The sequence below is a fragment of the Protopterus annectens genome, chromosome 3.part0 (assembly GCF_019279795.1).
Source record: "Protopterus annectens isolate FY-2018-M chromosome 3.part0, PAN1.0, whole genome shotgun sequence".
NCBI classification, from domain to species: domain Eukaryota; kingdom Metazoa; phylum Chordata; order Ceratodontiformes; family Protopteridae; genus Protopterus; species Protopterus annectens.
This window is the reverse complement of record NC_056731.1, coordinates 1,436,630,479-1,436,653,509: the sequence shown is the minus strand read 5'-3', so window position 1 is coordinate 1,436,653,509 and position 23,031 is coordinate 1,436,630,479.

Sequence of the window (23,031 nt, the reverse complement as noted above, 5' to 3'; positions counted from 1 at the left end):
AGGTAAGGTACATCCCAAATGGGGCATTGTATTCAATTATGGGCCTGATAAGTGATGAGTAGAGGGGCACAATGACCTCTCTTGATCTAGATGTGAACCCTTTCATGATAAGGTGGGCTATATAGAAGGTCTTTCTAACCACTTTGGCAACGTGATTGTCAAAGGAGAGAATGCTATCTACTTGAGTCCCCAAGTCCCTAATTACTTCTTTCATACTTAATGGATTACCACTTATGTGGTAGTTTGTGGATACTTTGTTTTTCCCAAAGGGGATGACTATGCACTTTTTGGCATTTAACTTTAGGCCATGGCTCTGGCATCAGTTATCTGTCTCTGTGAGACCCTTTTGGAGGATGCTTGTGTCAGCTGGAGAGTCAATTACGGCGCCCAGTTTGCAGTCATCTGCGAACTTGGTCAGCCATAGTCCACCCATGTTAGCCTGTACCTCGGATAAATATATACCGAACAAGAGAGGTCCCAGGACTGAGCCTTGTGAGACACCACTTGTAACTGGTTTAGAGTCTGACATGGCACCTGCTATTCTGACCATGTGGGTTCTATCCCTGAGTCAGTTTGCAACCCATCTTGTGACATAGGGGTTGATATTTAAGCTGGTGAGCTTATTTATGATGCCCAAGTGGGGTATTGTGTCAAAGGCTTTTGTGAGGTCCAGGTAGGCTGTGTGGACTACCTTCCCTTCATCTATGGTTTTGGTAACTATTTCAAAGAAGTCAACCAGGTTCAAGAGGCAAGATCTGCCCTTAACAAAGCCGAATTGGGTAGGATCCAGTGTCTGGAGGTTCCCAGTGTCTTTGTTTATGATTTCCATGATGATACCCTCCACAGCTTTGCAGACCAGGCTAGTCAGGCTTATAGGGCGATAGTTTCCGGGGTTTGTTGTGGCACCACCTTTGTGGAGTAGGACCACTGTTGCTGTATGCCATTCCTTGGGTACATATCCTGTAGTAAGGCTGAGATTGAACAGTGATATGAGGGTTTAGTTCTTCTTGGAGCTCATGTAAGACGCAGCCCGGGACACCGTCTGGTCCCATTGTTGATGTGTTTTTTGCTTTGGAGCGGGCAGCTCTCACCTGTGCATCTGTGAGCTCAGGAGGGCTACACTCTGTTGGGATAGACATTTGCTCTTTTGGGGGGGAAGGGGGGGAGAAGTTTGCACTGAACCTTTTTGCCAGGATGTTGGCAATGTATGTGGGTTCAGTGTATTTTTCGTCATTTTGCACTAACTCAGAGCATATCTGGGAGTTGCCTCCCAGGTTTCTGACATAACTAAAGAAGGCCTTGTGATTATCTTTAGTCATTGTTGCCTCACAGCAAGTGGTTCTCCAGTTCAGTTCTCGGCTGGGGTACCTCCTGTGTGGAGTCTGCATGTCCTCCCTGCGTTCGTGTGTGTTTGGTCCGGTTTCCTCCCATGTTATAAAGACATGCATCTGGAGCATTTCTCCCTGGGCCTCTGCTGAAAATTGGCTTTGTTCCAAGTTTAACTTTCCCAGAATAAGTAAAAGTTTATATGGACAGTATTTAAAAAGTGTTCCTAAGATTTTTATTTTCTCACCCATTATCTTTCGCCTTTGTATATACACGTGCTGAAAGAATCATCATGATGACAACCCTAAGAGTAACACTCCACAAAATGTGCACAACTGTCCCAAAAAGAAATCACTTTGTACCTATCTATGTCTCTAAATGCCTCCTTTTTGCTACCCATTCTGTCTCACCAGTCTTTCTCCTCAACATTTGTGCTATGTGGGGGCGTGGCTAGGATGTAGACTGGTTGGCAGCATCTTTTCTCAGCTCTGCACTCAAAAGATATTTCTGACAGGAATTTTTAAAAACTAGATATTGTAGACAAACCTATTTTGTTGAATTACTTCTACTAATATCACTAGAAGTCTACAGTGCAAACAATTTGGCTTTAAACATTATTTTTCCTGTCAAAAACAAGAATGAAGGTATCTGAATCTACTGAAAATGAGCTTTTCTAAGCATACCACACAGGACCAGACGATGAAAAAGGAGATACAGTCTTTATTAAATGCTATACAAGACTTGTCAGTGAAATATGACAAAATTAATACAAAACTGGACACTTTTGAGGAGAGATCTACAAAACAAATACAGCAACTACAAGAAATAATGACGCAACAGAAGTCTCAAATAGCTGACACAGAGAGATCCTTAAATGATACTGAGGGCAGACTCTCAGAACAAGATCTTCAGCTACATTTTTTTATCACAACAAAATGCTTCATTACAAAATAAAATAGAGGATCTAGAGAACAGGTCCAGATGAAATAACCTTCGCATCTATGGGCTACCAGAGAAAACAGAGGGAGATAACATGGTGACTTTCCTTACTACCTGCTTACCAGAAGTTTTAAAATTGCCTGAAGCTCTTTCTTATGGAATTGAAAGAGCCCACAGATCCTTAAGAGCTGCTTCATCAACCATCAAATCAAAAAATCACCCGAGATCAATACTAGTAAAGTTTTTTTTCATCACAGGACGAGGAACTTATTTTAAAAACAGCATGGTCAACTTCTCCAGTTAAATACAAAGACAACATAATCAGATTTGATAATGATTATTCTGCTGGAGTTATAACTGCAAGAAAAGAATGTCTCCCTCTGATAAAGGAATTGAAAAAAAGACAACTTAAAGTCCACTTGCTGTTCCCTGCAAGAATAAAAATATTTTTTACTGAAGGTCCTAAAACTTTTGACACTCTGCAAGCAACAGTTTCTTATCTTTCAGCTAATAAAACCTTGGATAATGTGGAAGAAATGGATTTCTCCCAAACTGGGGTTAAGCGTCACTTAGAAAAAAATGAATGGAGCACTGCTGACCAGAAGAAGAAGAAATGATAAAAGACATGAAAAACACAAACATTATTGTCTTCTATTTGCTCTGTAAGGCAAAAAAGTTCTTTGAAAGCATTCATGCTTTACACGTGTCAGTCTTTGAAACAATATAAATACAAGATAAGCAGGACATTTTATAACTAAAGCAAACAACCCTAAAGAAAGCAAGGTAACATATCTTTCTCTATTACAGTGTAAATACTTACAGTCATGATTTTTCTAACTCTAAATGATGTTTAGATAGTTCATTTATAAATTACCTGCCTTTTACTGCTAGTATAGAATATGATGTATTTACACTGACATATTTATGTGGTGTGTTTTAATGAGCATGATTCCTTTTTATATTATTTACACTAAGCTGCATGAAATATCTAAACTGATGTATTTAATACACATAATAATATATAAAAACTGATAGTAATAACTGTCAAAAAGTGACTTGAAAATTAATTATCTATTCTTTGATGCTAAAAGTGCCTTTTTGACTAACAAACAACTGTTTGGCTTGTATATCTGCCCTTAATGTTAAGAAAACTAATAGAAGTTTAATGAGCTGGTGTTCAGTTTAAAAAAGCCCTAAAAACTTCACTTACTTTGTATTTGTCTTCCCGCCATGGTCACGAGCTGGGAACTCTTATTTTACCACCCCTGAATGAAGGTTCTTCAGTTAGAATCCATTACAGTGTGTTAAACCTTCTAACAGCACAAAATGAAAGTAAACAGTCATGGGTGATGTCAGCACTAAAACAAGACAGTATGGGTGTGGTGTCAGCTCCTAAGCTACTTAAAGTAACCAGCACACTATTTATGAGATGGCAAAGTGCTTTTACAGTTTTAACAAATATTAAAAGTACACTGAAGTACCTAATGAATTTAGAAGGTATCAACACATACATGACGTTTTATTATATTGTAATATTTGTTATTCATTTTGAATTGTACACATAAACAGCACACAAAGCTTAAAAATAAGTATATCACTTGGAAGAAACTGTATGAATAGTTAACACATACAGACTTTACTATAATCTTTTCTGATAAGATCACCCACGTAAATTACTATAATTTAACTTAATTTTATAAAAATTTAATATATTTAAGTCCTTGACTGGAACTATATAACATATTTGTAAACACACTGCAGCTAGTGTACTCAACCTTAAGGATAGTAAGTCAGTTAAGGTTCATGAATGTAGCTATGTGTTATTAAGCATTTTAAGGGTAAAAAAGAGTTGCTGTTTAATTATCAAGATACTCTGTAAATATTAAATTGTTCAAGTAGCACAATCATTAAGCAGTAATGAGCAAGAAAAAATCTCAGTCTTGCTTATGATATTGTTTTATATATATATATATATATATATATATATATATATATATATATATATATATATTTATAGGAAAGAACTGCTGAATTATAAGTATGCTTTTATTAAAGGCAAGTTATATTAATATTGAACATCCTCACTGAAAATGAATGGTTGTGTAGAGACACAGTAACTCCCATTATATAACCAAGGCTAAAGAGATTGTCTTGTATGTCTAAACTGAACAGCCTTGAACCTTAGATTGCAAATAGACATGCAACATACTTTTACTTATAATACTGAATATATATTATACAACATCACAAACGCTAAAGCCATTGTCAGCTACATCTCATATCAATCAGCATTAAAATATGATTTGAATAGCATAGGCATTTACTAACATATTGTTGTTGGTACCTGATATGCATATAAGTGACAGGTCTAATTTCTGTCTATGAAAGTAAATACCAGGCTGTGTGCATTTGTTAATTATGAAACAAGAGCGTGTTATCTATTCTTTTTAATATCCTGTAGGTATGTACTTGTTAGAGACACACACATGCTGCAAAGCTGCTAGTTATTGCATATTCATTAGTATATTTCTGACTGCAGTGTTGTAAATATATGGTGTGGACCACTTGAGTTGAGAATATGTCTATATTGGGCATGTTCTCTGTTTGAACGTTGTATATTATCTATAATATGATATGGAGTACCCTCACTAAATTCAAAGACGCCACAATAGAAACAAATATTTATTAAAAATGGAGAATAGAAGGATGAAGAGAAAAATGAAGGAAAATGGTTGATGGTCATATAAGGTTATCTTTTCCTCTGTAAGTAGAAGAGTTGACAGTAATAAGTACCAAACAATTGTGTTATAGCATATTTAAAGCCTACTTTGCTTCTCATATTTTCCAACCTTACAGTTATAACGCTGCAGATAAATCCTGAAATAAAATATAATTTTTTAGTACACATTGTCATATCTCCATACTTTAATAATAGTGAATTTGATCAGTTTTTATTGCAACATTGTGTGAATATATTAATACACAGGAACATGTCATTAGATTTATCAGCAAGCAATATACACCTATAACAGTGGTTGAAGTTATTTTACTTTATTTTGTTTTGGCTTAAGCTTGAACTACTGTTTGTAGTGTCTGGCCAAGACTGGGTTAATGTATGTTTCAGCTTAATTAAGCACCTAATTAATGTTTTAATTATATAATGAAGTGTGAATTGATCTGATTAACTGATACTGTTTTAGTATATAAACCCAGCATGCACGCAAGTAATTGTATCTGAAGAAGCTTGCTAGCTGCAAGCGAAAGCGCTTATTCATTTTATTCATTCTCTGGAATAAAGTTTTTTACTGGACAAGGTGTTTTCGTGGTGTATCCTGATTAGTTGTTTTTGGTGATTTAGTTGGTTTCGTTTGCTACAGGATACTTTAGGGAGTTGTGCGGCAATTGCTTTTTGTTTTAAGGAGTATGAGTTGCTATTTGACATATGACATATGTGGTACACTAGCGATGAAATATGCCAGTGGCAATACAAATGTAACGTTATATTCATTGCTATGGATACTTTCTGATTTAATCTTCTTGTGGCATGGTTAACTGATGCATATAATGCTTAACATTTTTTTTTTTGTATGTATGCATATATGTGTGTATGTATGTATGTGTGTATATATATATATATATATATATATGTGTGTGTGTATGTGTATGTATGTATATGTATATATATATATATATATATATATATATATATATATATATATATATATATATATATATAGGTAGACCATTACAATAAATTTGATACCTATGAATGCCACTCACACTATAAGGGAGATAGACAGCAAGCATATTATGTTTAAGATGCATAACCGTTATTGCTACACAAAAGATATATTAAAATAAAAGATTTTCCTTTACAATTTAAACAAAACCAAATAGTTAAGTATTAAATCTATGTATAGTTGTAGTGTTTTATAAAATATTATTAAAAATAGATAAAGACTGTATTTAAGTAATCTGTAAAGACAGATACATGTATACTTAAAAGATATATAAGATACTTTTCATTATAAAACTACCATATGGCGGGGCCATGGGAGGATGCTGAAATGCAGACTTAGAGAGATCGCTTGAATAATTAGATCATTCAAGGATGAGATGTTTTTTCTCATGGAGGGGTTTGGTGGTTGTTTATCATATATTGTTCTCAGTTATGATCTTGTAATTTACGTTTATTGGGTGTCTATAATCTATTGTAATACTGTTGGAAGAAGAAAGAACAAGTCATTCTCTTCATGTACACACATCTACACATTGTTATGAGTATATGAATATGGATAAAAGCAAAGCTAATATAAATCCAATTGTAAAATGTATATCTCTTAATGTAAATGGTTTAAATAATAGCTGCAAAAGGGGAAGTCTTTATAGATATTTAAAGCTATGTGAAGCGCAACTAGTATTTTTACAGGAAACACACCTTACACAGGAAGACATAAATAAAATAAACAATAAAAATTATACAATACTAGTAAGTTCCACCTACAATCAGAAGCGAAGGGGAGTAGTCATTTTGTGGAAAAACACTACTTTAATGCCTAAAATCATAAATACGTTCCATGACAACTCAGGAATGTTTTGTCTAGTGACAATATCTATCAATGAAATGATATATCCATTAGTGAATATTTATTGGATACCAGGACTAGGTGTTAGTGTGGCCAAACAACACTTAGAAGACATTGTACAATATACCAAAGGCAATTTAATCATAGCTGGAGATTTCAATTGCATTATAAAATAAACTGACACAAATACTAAAACTACACATAAGAGATCACCTTTAACAAAGTTGTTATCTGAGTTTGTTGAAACATTTAATATAGTTGACATAAATGAGTATGCTATCCCAGATTCACTATTCTTTACACATTTTTCCCATAGACATAATACATGCTCTAGAATAGATAGAGTGTACATAACAAAGGATTTAACCTCTAAATTAAATAAAGTCAAGACAATTTAATGTCCAGTTTTGGACCATAACACCATAACGTTTGAGATAGACTTATGTTTCAAGAGAAGGATATCAGTAACAAGAATGCCATCTTACATAACAAATCTCAAAGATTTTAAGGAATTTTATATTAAAGAGACCCAAACCTTCCTAGATATCAATCTTACAAAAGATGTATCTGAAATATATATATGGGATGCATTGAAAGCATACCTATATGGAAGAGCGGTGGGATGGTATAAAAATAAACAAAAACAGTAAAATAAGGAATTAATGGAATTACAGTCAAAAGTAGATAATTCAAAGCTTGATATTCAAAATGGAAACACCAACTTAATAAAAGAACTAGAAGATAATAATAAAAAATACTCAGAGACGCTACACCACAAAACAATGATCAACTTAGAAAAAATTAAACTATGTTACTATTCAATGAACCCTAAAAACCAACGAAGAATAGCAAATAGGACTAATAAGATTGTTAAACAAATCAAACAAGGAAATACATAAAATAGAAACCAAAAAGAAAGTATCTGATTTAGAAGGAATACTAGAAGCTTTTAGGCTATTTTTCATAAACTTAATAATCAAAATGAGAAAACAGAAACACATTCAGCATTGAAAGCTTTTCTCAAAAACAATGTTAAAGTTAGGTTATTAGAGGAGCAGGTACAACTAATAGATAAACAAATAACAATGACAGAACTTAAAGCTGAAGTAAATAAGCTAAAATTAAACAAAGCTCCAGGTGTAGATAATATCACCCCAGAAATGTTTAAATTACTATCAAATGAGGCTTTGCTGTTGTCATTGAATGTCTTTACATCAGTTAAAAATGGTAAAGACATTCCTCCTTCTTGGAAGTACACATTAATATCACCAATTCTGAAACAAAATAAAGATCCCAGTGAATGTTCATCATACAGACCCATTTCACTTCTTAATATAGATTATAAAATTTTTATGGCAATACATGCTGCTCGAATAAAACAATTACTACCACTTTTGATAGAGGAGGATCAAACAGGTTTTATAAAAGATAGGAACACTTATGACAACATTAAAAGAATTCTTTCCTTAATTGATTATATAAATGTCACAAAAACAAAATGAATGTTATTAGCTTAGACATAAATAGCGCATTTGATTCAGTGAACTGGGATTATCTGTGGTTAGTTTTAGAAGAATATGGCTTCTCAAACAACTTCACTTTGTTAATAAAATCATTATATGAAAAATCATTGGCTTATATAAAACTGGGATCTTGTCTGTCTAAATCTATTAAAATAACTAAGGGCACAAAACAAGGCTGCCCTCTTTCTCCATTATTGTTTGCTAGTCATTGAACCCTTAGCAAATAATATATGTATGGATAAAAATATTGAAGGAATACAACTAGACAACAGCCTAGAGCTTAAAATTCAACTTTTTGCTGATGATATTTTAATTGCCTTAAAAAATAATAATAGCAGTTTAAAAGCATTATGGGACTCAATTCAAAACTTTCAAAACTTTTCAAGTCTTAAATTTAATGAGAACAAAACAAATGTATTGCTTATAAATACTAATAAAAAAGATTTAAATAAAAAATACCATAAATATATCTCTACCGATAATGTAATTAAATACTTGGGAATTATAATAACTAACAACCTAGATACTACAATTGAAATAAATTATAAAGAGACCTTAAATAATATTAAAAATCTAATACAAAGATGGAATAAATTCTTCTTTTCAATGGAAGAAAGGCTTTATATAATTAAAATGATCATATTTCCAAAAATTCTTTATGTCATACAAGCTTGTTCTTTGCCACCAGCTAAATCGCACCTAAAACAATTAAATGATTTAATGGTAAGATTCCTATGGTATCCAAAAAAACCAAGGATAGCTATGAAGTATCATCTAGATGATTGGGATATAGGTGGCACAGGTTTACCAGACATAGAAATATATTTGCATTCATCCATTATTAAAACAATATCATTATGGCTAAATACAAAATATACATCAAAATGGAAGCTAGTTCATGAGAGAATCTGGTTAAAATCAGGATTTGTAGTAGCAAATAAGTATACAGACTTCATATCAAACAATTTTCTATGGCTGATGAAGGAATATATGATGATACATAAGAATAAAAATATAAGTTCCAAATACATTACTTATACATTAAAAATTTTCCAAAATCTTATTAATAGCAATCCTGATATTAAAGCATGGTCATTTATTTTATATCCAGTAGCGTACACACAAGGTAATATAATAACATTTAATATGGAAGTAGTCAACATGCTTAAAGAAAAGGGATTAATATATTGGCATCAATTGCTAAACTCTGGAAAACCTCTGACAATAGACCAGATTACATAGAAATTAAATATGGAAGATAGTTCGTGGTTACATGTACAAGAATTAAGACAGTATATATTAAGCAAACAAGAAACAATACAACCATCAATAAGACAAAATGTTCCTAACCTTATAGAACATATAATATTACTAACGAATCAGCCCATTACTGGAAAGGGATACTTATCATCTATTTATAAAACAAACAAAAAAATAAAAATGCATAATAATGACAAAATATGAAATTATTATAGATCAGTTAATGGACATGTGCCAAATGACAGAGATAAAAAACTAATTCTTCTCTCTCCAAAGCAGACATCACTTTCATTACATTGGAGACTTTTTACATGGCAATTCATACACAGATCTTATGTAACCCCTCATAAAATGGAACTTATGTTTAAGAAAAATATTGGCTGCTGGAAATGTGATTTATCAATAAAAGCAGACTGGCAACATATGTTCTACAAATGCCATTTGATTAAACCATATTGGGATAAAATAAATTATTTTCTGCAAATGGTATTCAATGATAAATTCCAGATTTCCAAATCTATTATTTTGTTTAATGTACCTGTACCCGACTGTGTGCCAAGAACAAAATATGTAATCTTATGGACTCTCCTAGCTATTGCAAGGAAGAACATTACATCAAACTGGAAATCCAAAGCTTCTCCAACTTTTAAGCAATTCATGAATATGGTGTCAGCAGTATCGCAATTGGAAATAAACACTATTAAAGGAAGAACTGAAAGAACTACATCATTATACGTAGCATGGCAAAAAGTAACTGAAATACTGGAGAATAATGACTGCAGCAGATTATAATCAGGAAACAATTGTATAGAAAGTCAATTATATGTCAACAATAGACACCCTTGTAAATACTTTATTTTGGTTTTAATGTTTGATATCTGTTTAGAGGCTTTAGCCTACCTTTTTAAATAATTTGTAAATACTTCATTATCATAAATAACCTGCATTCATGTTTTCTTGTTTTTGGGAATGAATAAAAATATTTAAAAAAAAAAAAAAAAAACATTTGTGCTATGCCTGACATGGAGCAGCACCTCTAACAGTAAACAGTTGAAGACAAAATGGTGTGAGATTTTACCTTCAGACACATTAGTCAGATGTCCTTTACACAACTGTGCTTAGCCACACTGTGCTATGTAAAGGCAGGCTGATGGCACAAGTTCAGCATCTCAGTATATCAATATACACTTGCTAATATTTTGCCATCAACCTTACAAATAAGCTTGTTTACAGGTTTGCAAGTTCATTGGTGATTACTAGTCTAATTGCACAGAAGCCTTTACAAGATTAGTATTTATAAATTCCACATATTGCGGAACTACACAACCCCCATATCTCCATGTTGGGATTCAATGTCTGTGACAGGTCTGCAGTAAACTAATCAAGCAGATGCACAAAATCTGACCACAAAATTCTGTCTTTTTCACTGGTGGCCTAAAAACACCCATTGCAGACCAACCCTTCCAACTGTATTCCTCACCTTGGATGTGATCACCCAACCTGCGGCCCAACAACAGTGTTTAAGGAGGCTGGAACTCTTCTTATCTCTCCTACAACATTCTGTGTTGTGCTCACTCCTGCACATCTAGTATGTGCACTCCACTCCACTGTAAGTGTGTGACCAAGGCCAAATGTAACAACCACTGTCTTCTTTCACCCCCCCCCCACACACACACACACACACACACTGCCCAGTACCAGCTCCCTACTTCCTTATGCTTTCAGGCACATGTGAGACTGCCACGTATTAATAACAGTGCACTTCAGGAAGAGATTTTTAAAACAATAAAAATATTAGTAGTGGTCTGTATTAATAGTTTGTGGGCTGCTTTACTCAAGATATGTGGATTTAACTGTGGTGTTGACTAAGCACCTCATTCTCTAAAGTTACATCTGCACTCTAAGACTTAGAAAATGTGTAATAGTAGCAAACTTTTTCACACATAATTCATCAGTGGTTTTCAGCAGTGCATTGTCATATTTTTGACCTTTCTGCTCACATTTACCCTGTGCATTGTCCAAGTGTGAGCAAATACCATTGATAATGACACAACAAATGATTGCTGTTTGCATACAATCCTCCTGAACTGAACAGTCATAACTGCTTGGCTGTCAATCTATTGTATCAATACACCATCATCTAAAACAGGTACATGTTACTCTCAATACCACAAAGTACATGAATGACAGCATAGATACGTAATTACTTGCGATCAACACCTTGCTGCTATTCCTGCCTATCAACACACATCTTTTCCCCCAAATCTGTGATACACAGTAGCTGTTGATGTACAGTGATAAGGTCATCCTTTCATAAGTGCACTCTCTCACTATGGACGTGGCATTTGCAGTTACTACAATGTTGTCTAGATTGTGTAACTAGACAGGTAAGTGGTTCAAATAAAACAGTAGTGAATGTGTGTGTGCGTGTGTGTGTGTGTGTGTGTGTGTGTGTGTGTGTGTGTGTGTGTGTGTGTGTGTGTGTGTGTGTGGCTCTAGTGTCAAGTAAATATAACTTCAACAAGAGATGTGCTGCGCCACATCACTCAGGAGAAACATTTAAACTGGTAGAGGAATCCTGATTGCTTTATCCCACTTTTACCACAAGCATTTTCTCTGCATCAAACTGATAAGGTCATACTTTCATTAAGTGCACTCTCTCACTATAAAAATCAGACTTCTGCTGAGGTGCATGCAGTTAACACTGTGTTCTCTAGATAGTATTACTATATATGTAAGTAGTTCAAGTCTATCAGTAGTAAACTCTCCTGTGTCTGTGTCTCAAGTGTCAGGTATGCATAGCTTCATCAACAGGAGTGTTGTATCTACTTTCACGCAGGAAAAAAACTTTAAACTGAAAGAGGACTCCCCCATCTCCTTATTGCCCATTTGCCACAAAATTTTTTTCTGCAACACACTGATGAATCCATCCTTTTAAAAGTGCAATTTCTGACTATAAATGTCACACTTTTCATGTGGTGCTTGGGGTTAATATTGTATTCTCTAAATTGTGTAAATTGTGTGACTCTGTATAGTGTTATGTACAACTGGCTCTGTCACAACACCCATTATGTACACTTCCAATTAGGAGACAATATTTTCAGTGGAAGAGGCCTACCCTATAAATTTTTAGCATCCTCAGGCATAACCCAGTTTTGGAAACATGTTAATTATGTAATGGTGCACTGTATCACAGCTGTAATACAAGTTCTCTTGTGGCACTGGCTATTGATACTATGATTCCTAGATTGTGTAACTGGATAGGTAGGTGGTTTGACTTGAGCACTGCTTGTGGCTGAATGTTTCTCTCTCATGCTTTGTAGAAAAGGCTTTATATGCACATAGGATGTGCAGTATTATAGTGCTCTTCACCACTTTCTTTTTAGCAGAATTATTACCCTATTAAACAATGGTGATGTCATCCCTTCAAATACGTAGAATTACAGTTGTAGACCAACATCTTGTATGGCACTTGCAATTCAGGCATTGTTCTCTAGCTTGTGATCTTAGGTAGTCAGTTCATACCCTGCCATTATCCCTTAGACTCAGCTGTGTCAGTATGACTGTGAATGTACATGCAGGTAACAATGTCATTGCCCTACTATCTGCTGTGTACATGTATAGCTGGTGATTCTTCTTACAAGACTTTTGTTCATTTTTCACAGAGAAATGCTTTGTTTAATACAGATGATGCCATTTGATGAAAGTTGCCCTTTTTAATAGTAGTACTAAGCCTTCTTCCTTGGTGTGATGAAATGAGACAATGTTCTGCATGTTGTTGCCTTAATAAGGTATGGATTTCCATCCATGATTATCAATACATTGTGCAAGACTGTAAGTGTTCCACCACACTGCTAACTGTATTATGTGTCACTTGTGTTTGGGTTTACCTGGCGTTATGCTATACTGTGTGGCAATGAGACATATTGTACCACTCTTTTAACCAAATTACAAGCACACATTTGTCTTGCAGCAGTAAAATGATGTAATGCCCTCAAATAAAAACATATCTCACATCTGTAGTAAGACTTCTCCCATAGCATATTCATTCTTCACAATATCATATAGCTTCTGTGGTCATATGGGTAGGTGTTCAAAGCCTGCAGTGAGTGGCTATAATCACTATGTGTCGGTATATTGCTGTGCATGAGTGGCATCCACCACAGTTACATTGTACAATTACAAGAGAAGAGGGCCACACCATCCCTTTTACCTTACACAACTGGTTTACAGCACAATTGTAGGATATAAAGATTTCACATAAGTGGAGCTGTGTTAAAACTTTCACAGTGGCCCATGTGATTCATACACATTTTGCTACCCTGTGGATTTAGATAGGTGGCTGTTCAATTCCAGCAAAGGAAAATATTATGTGAGAATACTGACATGATGCAAACACCATAACATCAAGTTTTTTGTATCCATTCGTATGTTGGACAGGCAACTTTCAACACATTTGGGGATTTTTTGGCAGTGAAACAGGTGCTTTGACATTCTTGTGCTGTGAGTGCTCCTGTGGCACATATGATGAGTACTGACTTGTATAGCATATGTACACAGATACACAGATTGTGGTTTGAATCTGGGACTGTGTGTGTAAAAAACTATGTGGACAGAAAAGATTGGCTTGGCCAAGCAACACTGATATTCGACTGTTCATAGTTGTGTGAACATTAACATCGATACCTCCTTTTCATCACTCTGACAAATTAATATTGTATAAATTAACATAAAAATTCCTGTCTTACTTCACTCCTTGATTTCTTTAATTTGTGACAAGCTCCATTACTATTTCCTATGGCATAAACAGTCAACACACTGCTCTGTAGAGTATGTAGTATGATCGGTAGGCATTTGAATCTAGTAAGATGTCTGTCAGAAAACTGTGTCAGACAGGAGTGGCTTAGGCAAAGAAAGTTGTTATGCATAGTCAGAGAACAACATTTTTAAGGTCTCACACTCCAAGTATGAGACTCAGATGGTGCAGTGGTGCATCAGTAGCATTGTCACTTCCCAGCAAGAGATTCTCTGGTTCGATCCCTGGCTGGAGTGCCTCCTTTGTGGAGTCTGCATGTCCTCCCTGTGTTCATGTGGCTTTCCTCTGGGTACTCCGGTTTCTTCCAATGTTACAAAGAGATGCATCTGGAGCATTTCTCCCCGGGCCTCCACTGAAAATCGGCTTATTCCAAGTTGAACTTTCCTGGTTAACAAATGTTAAATAAAAGTTAGGGGATACATACCCATTACAATAGGAGGCTGATTTAATCCCTTCAAGGGTGTTCTTCATGACACAACTAATATGCCTATTTCTGTGGCGTCAATAGGCCTTGGAATGTTTTTGAGTCTGGTTAGATGCAAGTGTGGCTTATGTCAGTAATTGTTCACAGGCAATACTTATTTTCCAAATAATAATGCTCTATATTGCATGTCTCCATACAAAGATTTATGTATTGTTGTAATTAATTTGTTCACATTGTCAAGCTTTTTAGGACATAAGAACTTATGTAATATTTCTTACTGTACAGCATGCTGCAAAATATTGTGAGTGGGTATCAGTTATAGCATTTGCTTGTGTGTTTATGTTATTTACTTAATGTTATGGTAATGTTTGCTATACTTACTTGTGACCATGCTTAATATAACAATGTAGTAGATGCACACCATTTAGAAAAGAGACCTTTAAGTAATTAATGTTAGAGATATTTGTTATCATTTGTTGTTCTTTGTAAAGACTTAATTTAACTAGCCTCTGTATTGTTGGCTTTGCCAGCATTCACACAATGGTGTAAGTGACCTTTGGATGGAGTATTACATTTGTCACGACCAGCATTTATTTGATGTATGTGCAATTAAATCTACAACAGGTCACTTCATAATACAAGTTAATGCTTCAGCTGGGTGCAGTGTATGTTACTGTAGTGTTATACAGTTACTCATATTGTTTTTAACAAGGCTCACTTCAAGGCTATATATATATATATATATATATATATATATATAGATATATATATATATATATATATCCATTATGATGTACTACATTCGCAACTGTGTTTTAATACACTTATTCAAGTCAGCATGTCTGGTATTAATAAGGTTCATAAGGTTGGTACTAGGCTATCTGCCCTAGGGCGTATACAAGCCTAACCATAACAATTCCCTATTTCTTCCCACAGTATTTACTTCCCTGGACCCTTGTCTAGCAGGGCGACTGACGTGGTCCCCAGGGTGAATTTCCTATCTCCCATCCAATCATCAAGGCTCCTTTTGAAGAGGGCCAAAGAGGCGCTCTGCTTGACATGTATGGGCAGTCTACTCCAGAGTCTGGGGAGTCTCTGGGTCAGTAACCTATCCCACCAGCATGTTTTGTTCATTGTGATGACAAGGTTTAGATCCCTGGAGCATGTCTCTCTGAGGGATTGGATTTCTTTAAGTGTAGCATGTCCAATAGCTCTGGGTTTGACATTTCCTTGTATCTTAAGCAGAGATGGCCTCCGAGTAGAAAATATGCAAAAGAGTATAGGTGGAGTTTTTTAGACAGTCAGCATAGGGTATCTGCTTTAGGCCTGTGATTCTTTTAGTGAGGTATTTCTGCAGCCTTTCCAGTTGTTGCAGATGTCTTGAGAGGTACATACCAAATGGTGTGGCACTTTTATTTTACCAATGTATTGTATGGGCTACCTAACCAATTGTGATATACACAATACTGCAGCCTATGGAAACTGATATTCACATGTCATTCAGAAATAGAACCCTTTTAGCAGGGGACTGACTGCACTAGACTTATGTGCATGTACTTACCAATGAACCTATGTTCATATATGCAACATTAGCATGGTTTATTTTTACATGTATGTATGTCACATCTGCTATAGTTAGACAAGTGGTAATATGTATATCAGATCATTATTCTGTGTATATCCTTCTGTATTTTGCTACTTACATACACACCATGCATGTTCAGCAACTAACTTTCTAACATTCACAACATGCAGGTTGCTTAACAGATGCTTTTTTCTGTCACTTAATTAACATTATTGTTATGCTTGCACAGGTGACCATGCTCAATATTTTCACATTCTCACAGGTGTCTACACTGCCCTAAAAACATCAGTACTGTTTCCTTCATACATGTATGGCAATGACAGCTTTACAATTCCTTAACCTGTATGTGTGTTCTAACACCAGTCATGTGGATGTAATGTATTACTTTTGATCACTCCCACAGTATATATTCCAATAAAAGAATATGGCAATACACCTGATCTACATGTGCAGGCATTCCCAATCCAATAATGTGACTAACACAAATATTACTGAGCGTGCCACTGAACATTTGTAGCAACAACCATATATTTATGTTTTTTTTTACTGTAATTGTACTATTGTTTAACATTTACCTAAACATAGAACACATGCTTGGCTAATACATATTTAAAGATACAATACCCTCTTTCTATGGTTACAAGTGAAAACAAATGTCAAAGACATATCTCTTTTCTGATATGTATGAGGCAACAGCTGTAGGCTTCATTTATTCTTGCATATACACGATGGTGTAGAGAATACAGCAGTACTGTTGGTTGCCACAGATATAGTACAGTTGTGTAAGTTGAACTAACCATAACAGCAGATGTTCAAATGGTTACAATTACATTAGCCTTTGCTATATGGGTTATATTCTGCCAGGGATATGACATCCAATGAGCTTCGAAAGCTTCAGAGCATTTTCCATGTGCCCAAACTATCAAACAGCTTGAAAGTAAACACGGAGACTGAGGTATTTTATTAAATAAACTAATTGCTTTCACCCAAATACTTAAAGGGCTTCTTTTTATTTTATGTTTAAGTGTATTGTTGTGAATTAAGCACCAAGCTTTCTATTGTGTGTTATCTAACAGCTTGAGCTGAACTGACTAAAAGGCATGTTTGGGTGCAAATTCCTTCAAAGATTTCCTAGTAGGAGACAGATAGAGGCTGAGCCCTGAAAGGACAATGCCAAGAGCAACACAAAATGAATGTCTACACCCTAGCATAAAAAGCACACCAAAAAAAGAAGGAGAAAAGGGGGTGGAGGGAGTGAGCAGCTACTGCAGCAGTGACAATTCAAACATCAGCTGTTATGGTAAGTTCAGCTTCTACAACTGCAATATGTTCATCATATTGATTACGGCTACAGCAATCATAGCTGTATGGGTAGATAACCATAGCTAACTATATTTGCCTAGCTGCACATGTGTATCAGGTGTATTAAAGTAACCCCTGGAACATATCAAGGTTGTAGAGCTTTGTAAACGTATTTACAGAGGACCAAGTAGCAGCTTCTATGATACTTCTAGATTCAAACCCTTTCCCAAAAGCCATAAATTAAGCCAAAGTTCTGATAGAATGGGCCTTGACCCTGCCTGGAACAGACTTCTTATGGTGAATATAACAAAGGTAATAGCCTCAGACAACAATTTTGAAAAGTCAGTGTTTTGGCATAGGTTGTCCCTTTTTATTGCCTTCACAAAAAATAAACATTCTAAAGATCTGAAATACTTAGTTCTGCCAAGATAGTACTTGAGTTGTCTGTAGACATCCAAGATATGGAATATTTCTCCCTGATTTTTAGGTTAAGGAAAGAAAATGGGTAGATGGCTTAAAGTAAACTCTGATACCACTTTAGACATAAAAGAAGGACTAGTTTCAATGAAACCCTGTCCTTGTGGAACATGAGATAAGATTGACTCACAGTAAGAGCTAGCAGCTCAGATACCTTTCTTGCAGAGTTTAGAGCAATAAGTAAAACTGTTTTCCATGTTAAGAATCCCAAGTCAGCCAGATTTGCTAGTTCAAGTGGAGCAAGTGTTACCTTCTCTAGCACAAAACTAAGATCTTAAGGAGGGGGTCACTAGTTTTCTTGGAAGTCTCTTATACAAAAACACTTTCAAGAATCATTTTGACATGAGACTGCATTGAATGAGACAGATTCATGGGCAGACATACTGAAATGGCTGATAAGTGAACCTTGTTAGAGGAATAAGAAAGGCCATAGGATAGTAAATTACACAGATACTGTAAAACTAGACGATAGCTAGCCCTGAATGGTTGCTGGTTATATTCTTGGCACCACCTACCTTTGCCAGTGGCTAATATATGATTTTCTAATAGCAGGCTTTCTTGTCTCCATTAGTTGCTGCTGAAAGTCCTTAGAAAACAGGTACCTAAAAGGAATTAAGAGCCTATCGTCCAAGCAGTCAGTTAAAAATAATTGATGTCAGGGTGTATCAAACACCCTACTTCCTGTGTGAGAAGATCTAGTCTGTGAGGAAGCTTGTGGCAATTGCCAATGGTCCTTTCCAAAAGAAGAGAGAACCATGGCTGGGTGGACCAGGAGAGACTTACCACTATGGCCTTGAAAGATTCCTTCTGAATCTTCAGAAATACCCTGTATATTAGTGGAAAGGGTGGAACAGCAAACAGGAACATTCCTACCCAAAGGAAAAAAATAAATAAAAGAAAAGACATCTGCCTTCTAGGCCTTCTTGTATGGGGTCCTGAAACAGAATTTTACCAGGTGACTGTTGAGAGAGGAGGCAAAGAGATCTGTCTGGGGAACTCCCCACAGATGGATCAAATCACGGAAGACCCCCCCTGGTCTAGTTTCCTTTCATGTGGGTCTGGCCTGGTCCTGCTCACTTTGACTGCCATGCAATTTTGCTGTAATGGAATGTAGGATGCCTGTAAAATGAAACTGCTCTGAGAAGCTGTATCACAAGCTAACATGGAAGTCTGCAAAGGGGGTATGACCTGTTTTCCCCCTTATTTGTTAATATAACACACAAGTGTGGTATTGTATGTAACGACTTGAAGAAATGGTCCCTTAGACCAAAGATTGTTCAGAGAGTTGAGTACTTTTATCAGGACAAGTGTCTCCTTTATATTTATGTGCTTGCATCTGTCCTTGGTGCCCCACCCTCCCTGCATATTTATCTCTCCTGAAACTTCTCCCCAAGCAAAGTCTGAAGCACCTGTGGTTACTGACTGCTTTAGAGCAGGGCGTCAGAAAGGAATACCTGGATTTAAGGATTGCAAATGTCTCCACCAAAAGATTTCTCTTATGACAAACCCCACAAGATAAAGAGTGTCAATGCTGGGACCAAAGAGGTTTCAGATAACACTGCATATTTCTCATGTGGAGTCATGCCATGGGTATCATGAGAATCATAGATGCCATGAGACCCAATATCCTGAGGCATTCCCTCACAGTGATGGAAGTCTGAGTAGAAAACTTTATAAATAGAACTAAATAAAGACACATTTTTTCCTGTAGAAGACAAACTCTTCGAATTGAGGTGTCTAATTGACATCCCAGGAATGCAATCTTGTATGAGGGAGTCAAAGAAGACTTTTGAATGTCCTCTTGGAATTCTAGCTTGTGTAAGAGATCTCTCACCCAAGAGATTGATTTTTTACTATTTGAAAAAGACTCTGCAAAGATATGTAAGTCATCTGAATATGGGAAATGTGAATACCCTTTACCCTGCAATGAGCTATAAGTGAAGATAGGCACTTTGTTAACACTCTTGATGCAGTGGATAGTCCAAAGGGTTAGGCAGAGAACTGATAATAATATACAGACATATAAAACTTTAAGAAATGTTTGAAGTTTGGATGAATAGGGATGTGATGATAAGCATCTTTTAAGTGTAGTGTTACCAAGAACTTGAAACAAGAATAAGTTATCAGGGTATGAAGTAACATCATTTTGAATTTAGGCACTATCACAAAAAGGTTTAGGAAAGAAAGATCCAGAAATGGTCTCCAAATATTTTTGTTCTTTGGCATTACGAACATACTTTAATAAAAGCCCTTCCTCACCTGGGAAGGAGGAACTGGTTATATCACTCCATGGGACAGCATGCGATGAAGAACAGGTGCAAACAAGAGTCTGATGTGAAGGATGGGTAATAATCCCCTAGAAAGGAAGACTTTCCTCCCATTGCCATCTGCAGCATCAATGAAAGATTTACAGAACTCATTTGTGTGAAGCAATCTGTTGCTAGAGAGGAAAATGGATTTTTAGATGTTCTGGATGAAAAAATAGGGGCATGGTTGAAATTGGTCACAAGGTCTCTTGAATAGTCACTCAGACGTGTTAACTCGTCCTTTGTTTTGGGAGGTTTGAAGATTCTTTTTGGAATCCCTTGCCACTTCTTATTACATGTCTGCTTACCCAGATTCTGTTGAGACTGTTATTCTGTTTTTTTATTTTTTATTTTATTTTTTTTTTGCCAAAACTTGATGAGAAGAAAGAAAATCCCTTGGACAATTTGGAAGAGGAGAGCTCAAGAAATCTTAGAGATTCCATGGAGCAGCTTGCCCCCTTCATTACACTTTTTGATCACCACCGCAGCGTAGAGCCCAAGCACTAAATCTCTACCCAAGGGAGAATTTAAAATGTCATTTTTAACATAATCTGGAAAGTTCTGAGAATGCAGTTATGCAACCTTCCTTAAAACAATACCAGTAGTCATAGCCCTGGAAGAAGTATCAACCGAGTCATAAACACACCACAAACAATGTGCAGTGACCTGTGCAGTGGAAGAAACTAAGTTATTTAAAGCAGATTTTTCTTCACAAGAAGACACTAACTTTCACAGTTTGTCAGCACAAACTTAAATAAAATTCTGAAAATAAAAGTTGCAGAAGTATGCACTTTTTCCCATGCCTATCAATAATTTTCACATCCCATCTAATGCTATAGCTATGGAGTCAGCTTTGGGAATAGTGTATAAAAATGTAAAAGACTGAAGAACATTATAAATCCTATCTGCCTTTCTCAGAGGCAGCTAGCTGACTATCAGGAAATTTGCACACAGTAATACATACATCCTTTAAAACAGTCATAACAGGCTGAATGGGTGTAGGTTCTGGAAAATCTTTCTGTAAGAACTCATAGTATTTTCTAAGTGACTGAGAAACTTCAGTGTTCTTGCACTGAAAACACTGGCACATTCTAGTAATAGTCTCAGAGAAAGAGAATCCCCCACAGCAAGAATCAGAAAATGAGCTCTCCTCTGAGTCTGAATCAGAAATCTGAGGGGAAAAAAAAATGAATCTTTCCCTGCATATTCCTGTTCAGAGATTAATAGATGCATAGATTGTTACCAGACTAATGATCCGGGTGAGGGGCCTTTCTAAACCTAGCCAAGATTTCTGCAAGAATAATGATGCCCTGTATCCAGATGTGATATTGAGATCCAGTCATTTATAAACTACCTCAAGTCTATAAGGGACATGGGTGCCAGGCCCGGTGTAAATTTCCTGTTCCCCATCCACTGGTCTAGGTTGCATTTAAACTGGTTCAGATTCAGAAAAGGATAAATAGCCTGAATTAAGCCTTGAGCCAGTCCCAGTAAACTACTCCTATAAAAAGAAATTTGAAAAGAAGTATGTACATGTTTGGGTATCTGTTTCTTTTTGACAGGAAAATGGGGCCAACAGTGTTACTAATCACAGTACATGTTTTCCTAGGAATGGGATAACATTCTGACACAACAGGAAAACCTTCTCTATTCCCTCTCCCAGAATCAAAAAGAGTGGTTCTCCCTTGCTCACTGAGGGGAGTCCAACAGCTGCATAAGACTTATCTAACTCCTGTATGTGCTACACCGGAAGGATCTGGGGAAAAAGGTGAATGGTCTGAGGTGCAACAAATGGCCACAGCAAAGAAACCCACCCGAGGGTGAAGCAAGTTTCTAGCCTGTTGTGGTGGCAAAGGCTGTTTTGCTTAACATTTTATTTTTGTGGCTGGAAAAAGGGCTGACCATGGGACTGGTAGTCTGTTCCATGGTTAAACCAAAAATAGTGCTTCTTCCTTTGGGAAGATAAGTAACAAATGCCAGTAAAACTACTAGTCCACAAAAGTTACTTTTTTGATTGAAAAACTACAGTAAAAAGTATTTAAAATGCTATGTCATCCACACAAAGGAAAAAATAAACACAATATTTCCACAGAAAATATGTTTTTAGTTACTTTGCACTGCTTTTAAGTTGGCAGAAAAAATGAGTGCTAATTTTAAATGTATGTTACAGTCTTGGATAGCCCATTAAAACACAACACTCTTATCTTTAAAATTAACTTTCCCGAAGAAAAGAAATAAAACATCAACAAAATTAAGAAAATGGAATCGCAACTCCACAAAGGGAACTTATCCGCCCTGCAAAGGAAAGGCACAAGCCAACCTTTAATCCTTGAAAGCCTCAGAGGAGCGTACTCATCGGTGGCAGTAAAACTCTGAAGGCATTCACACCCAAACTTCTCTTTTAGTCATCTCAGCTTGAGCTGCTTGACAGTTTGGGCAAATGGAAGGTGCTCTGAACCTTGAAAGTTGTCCAGCTGTTATATGCTT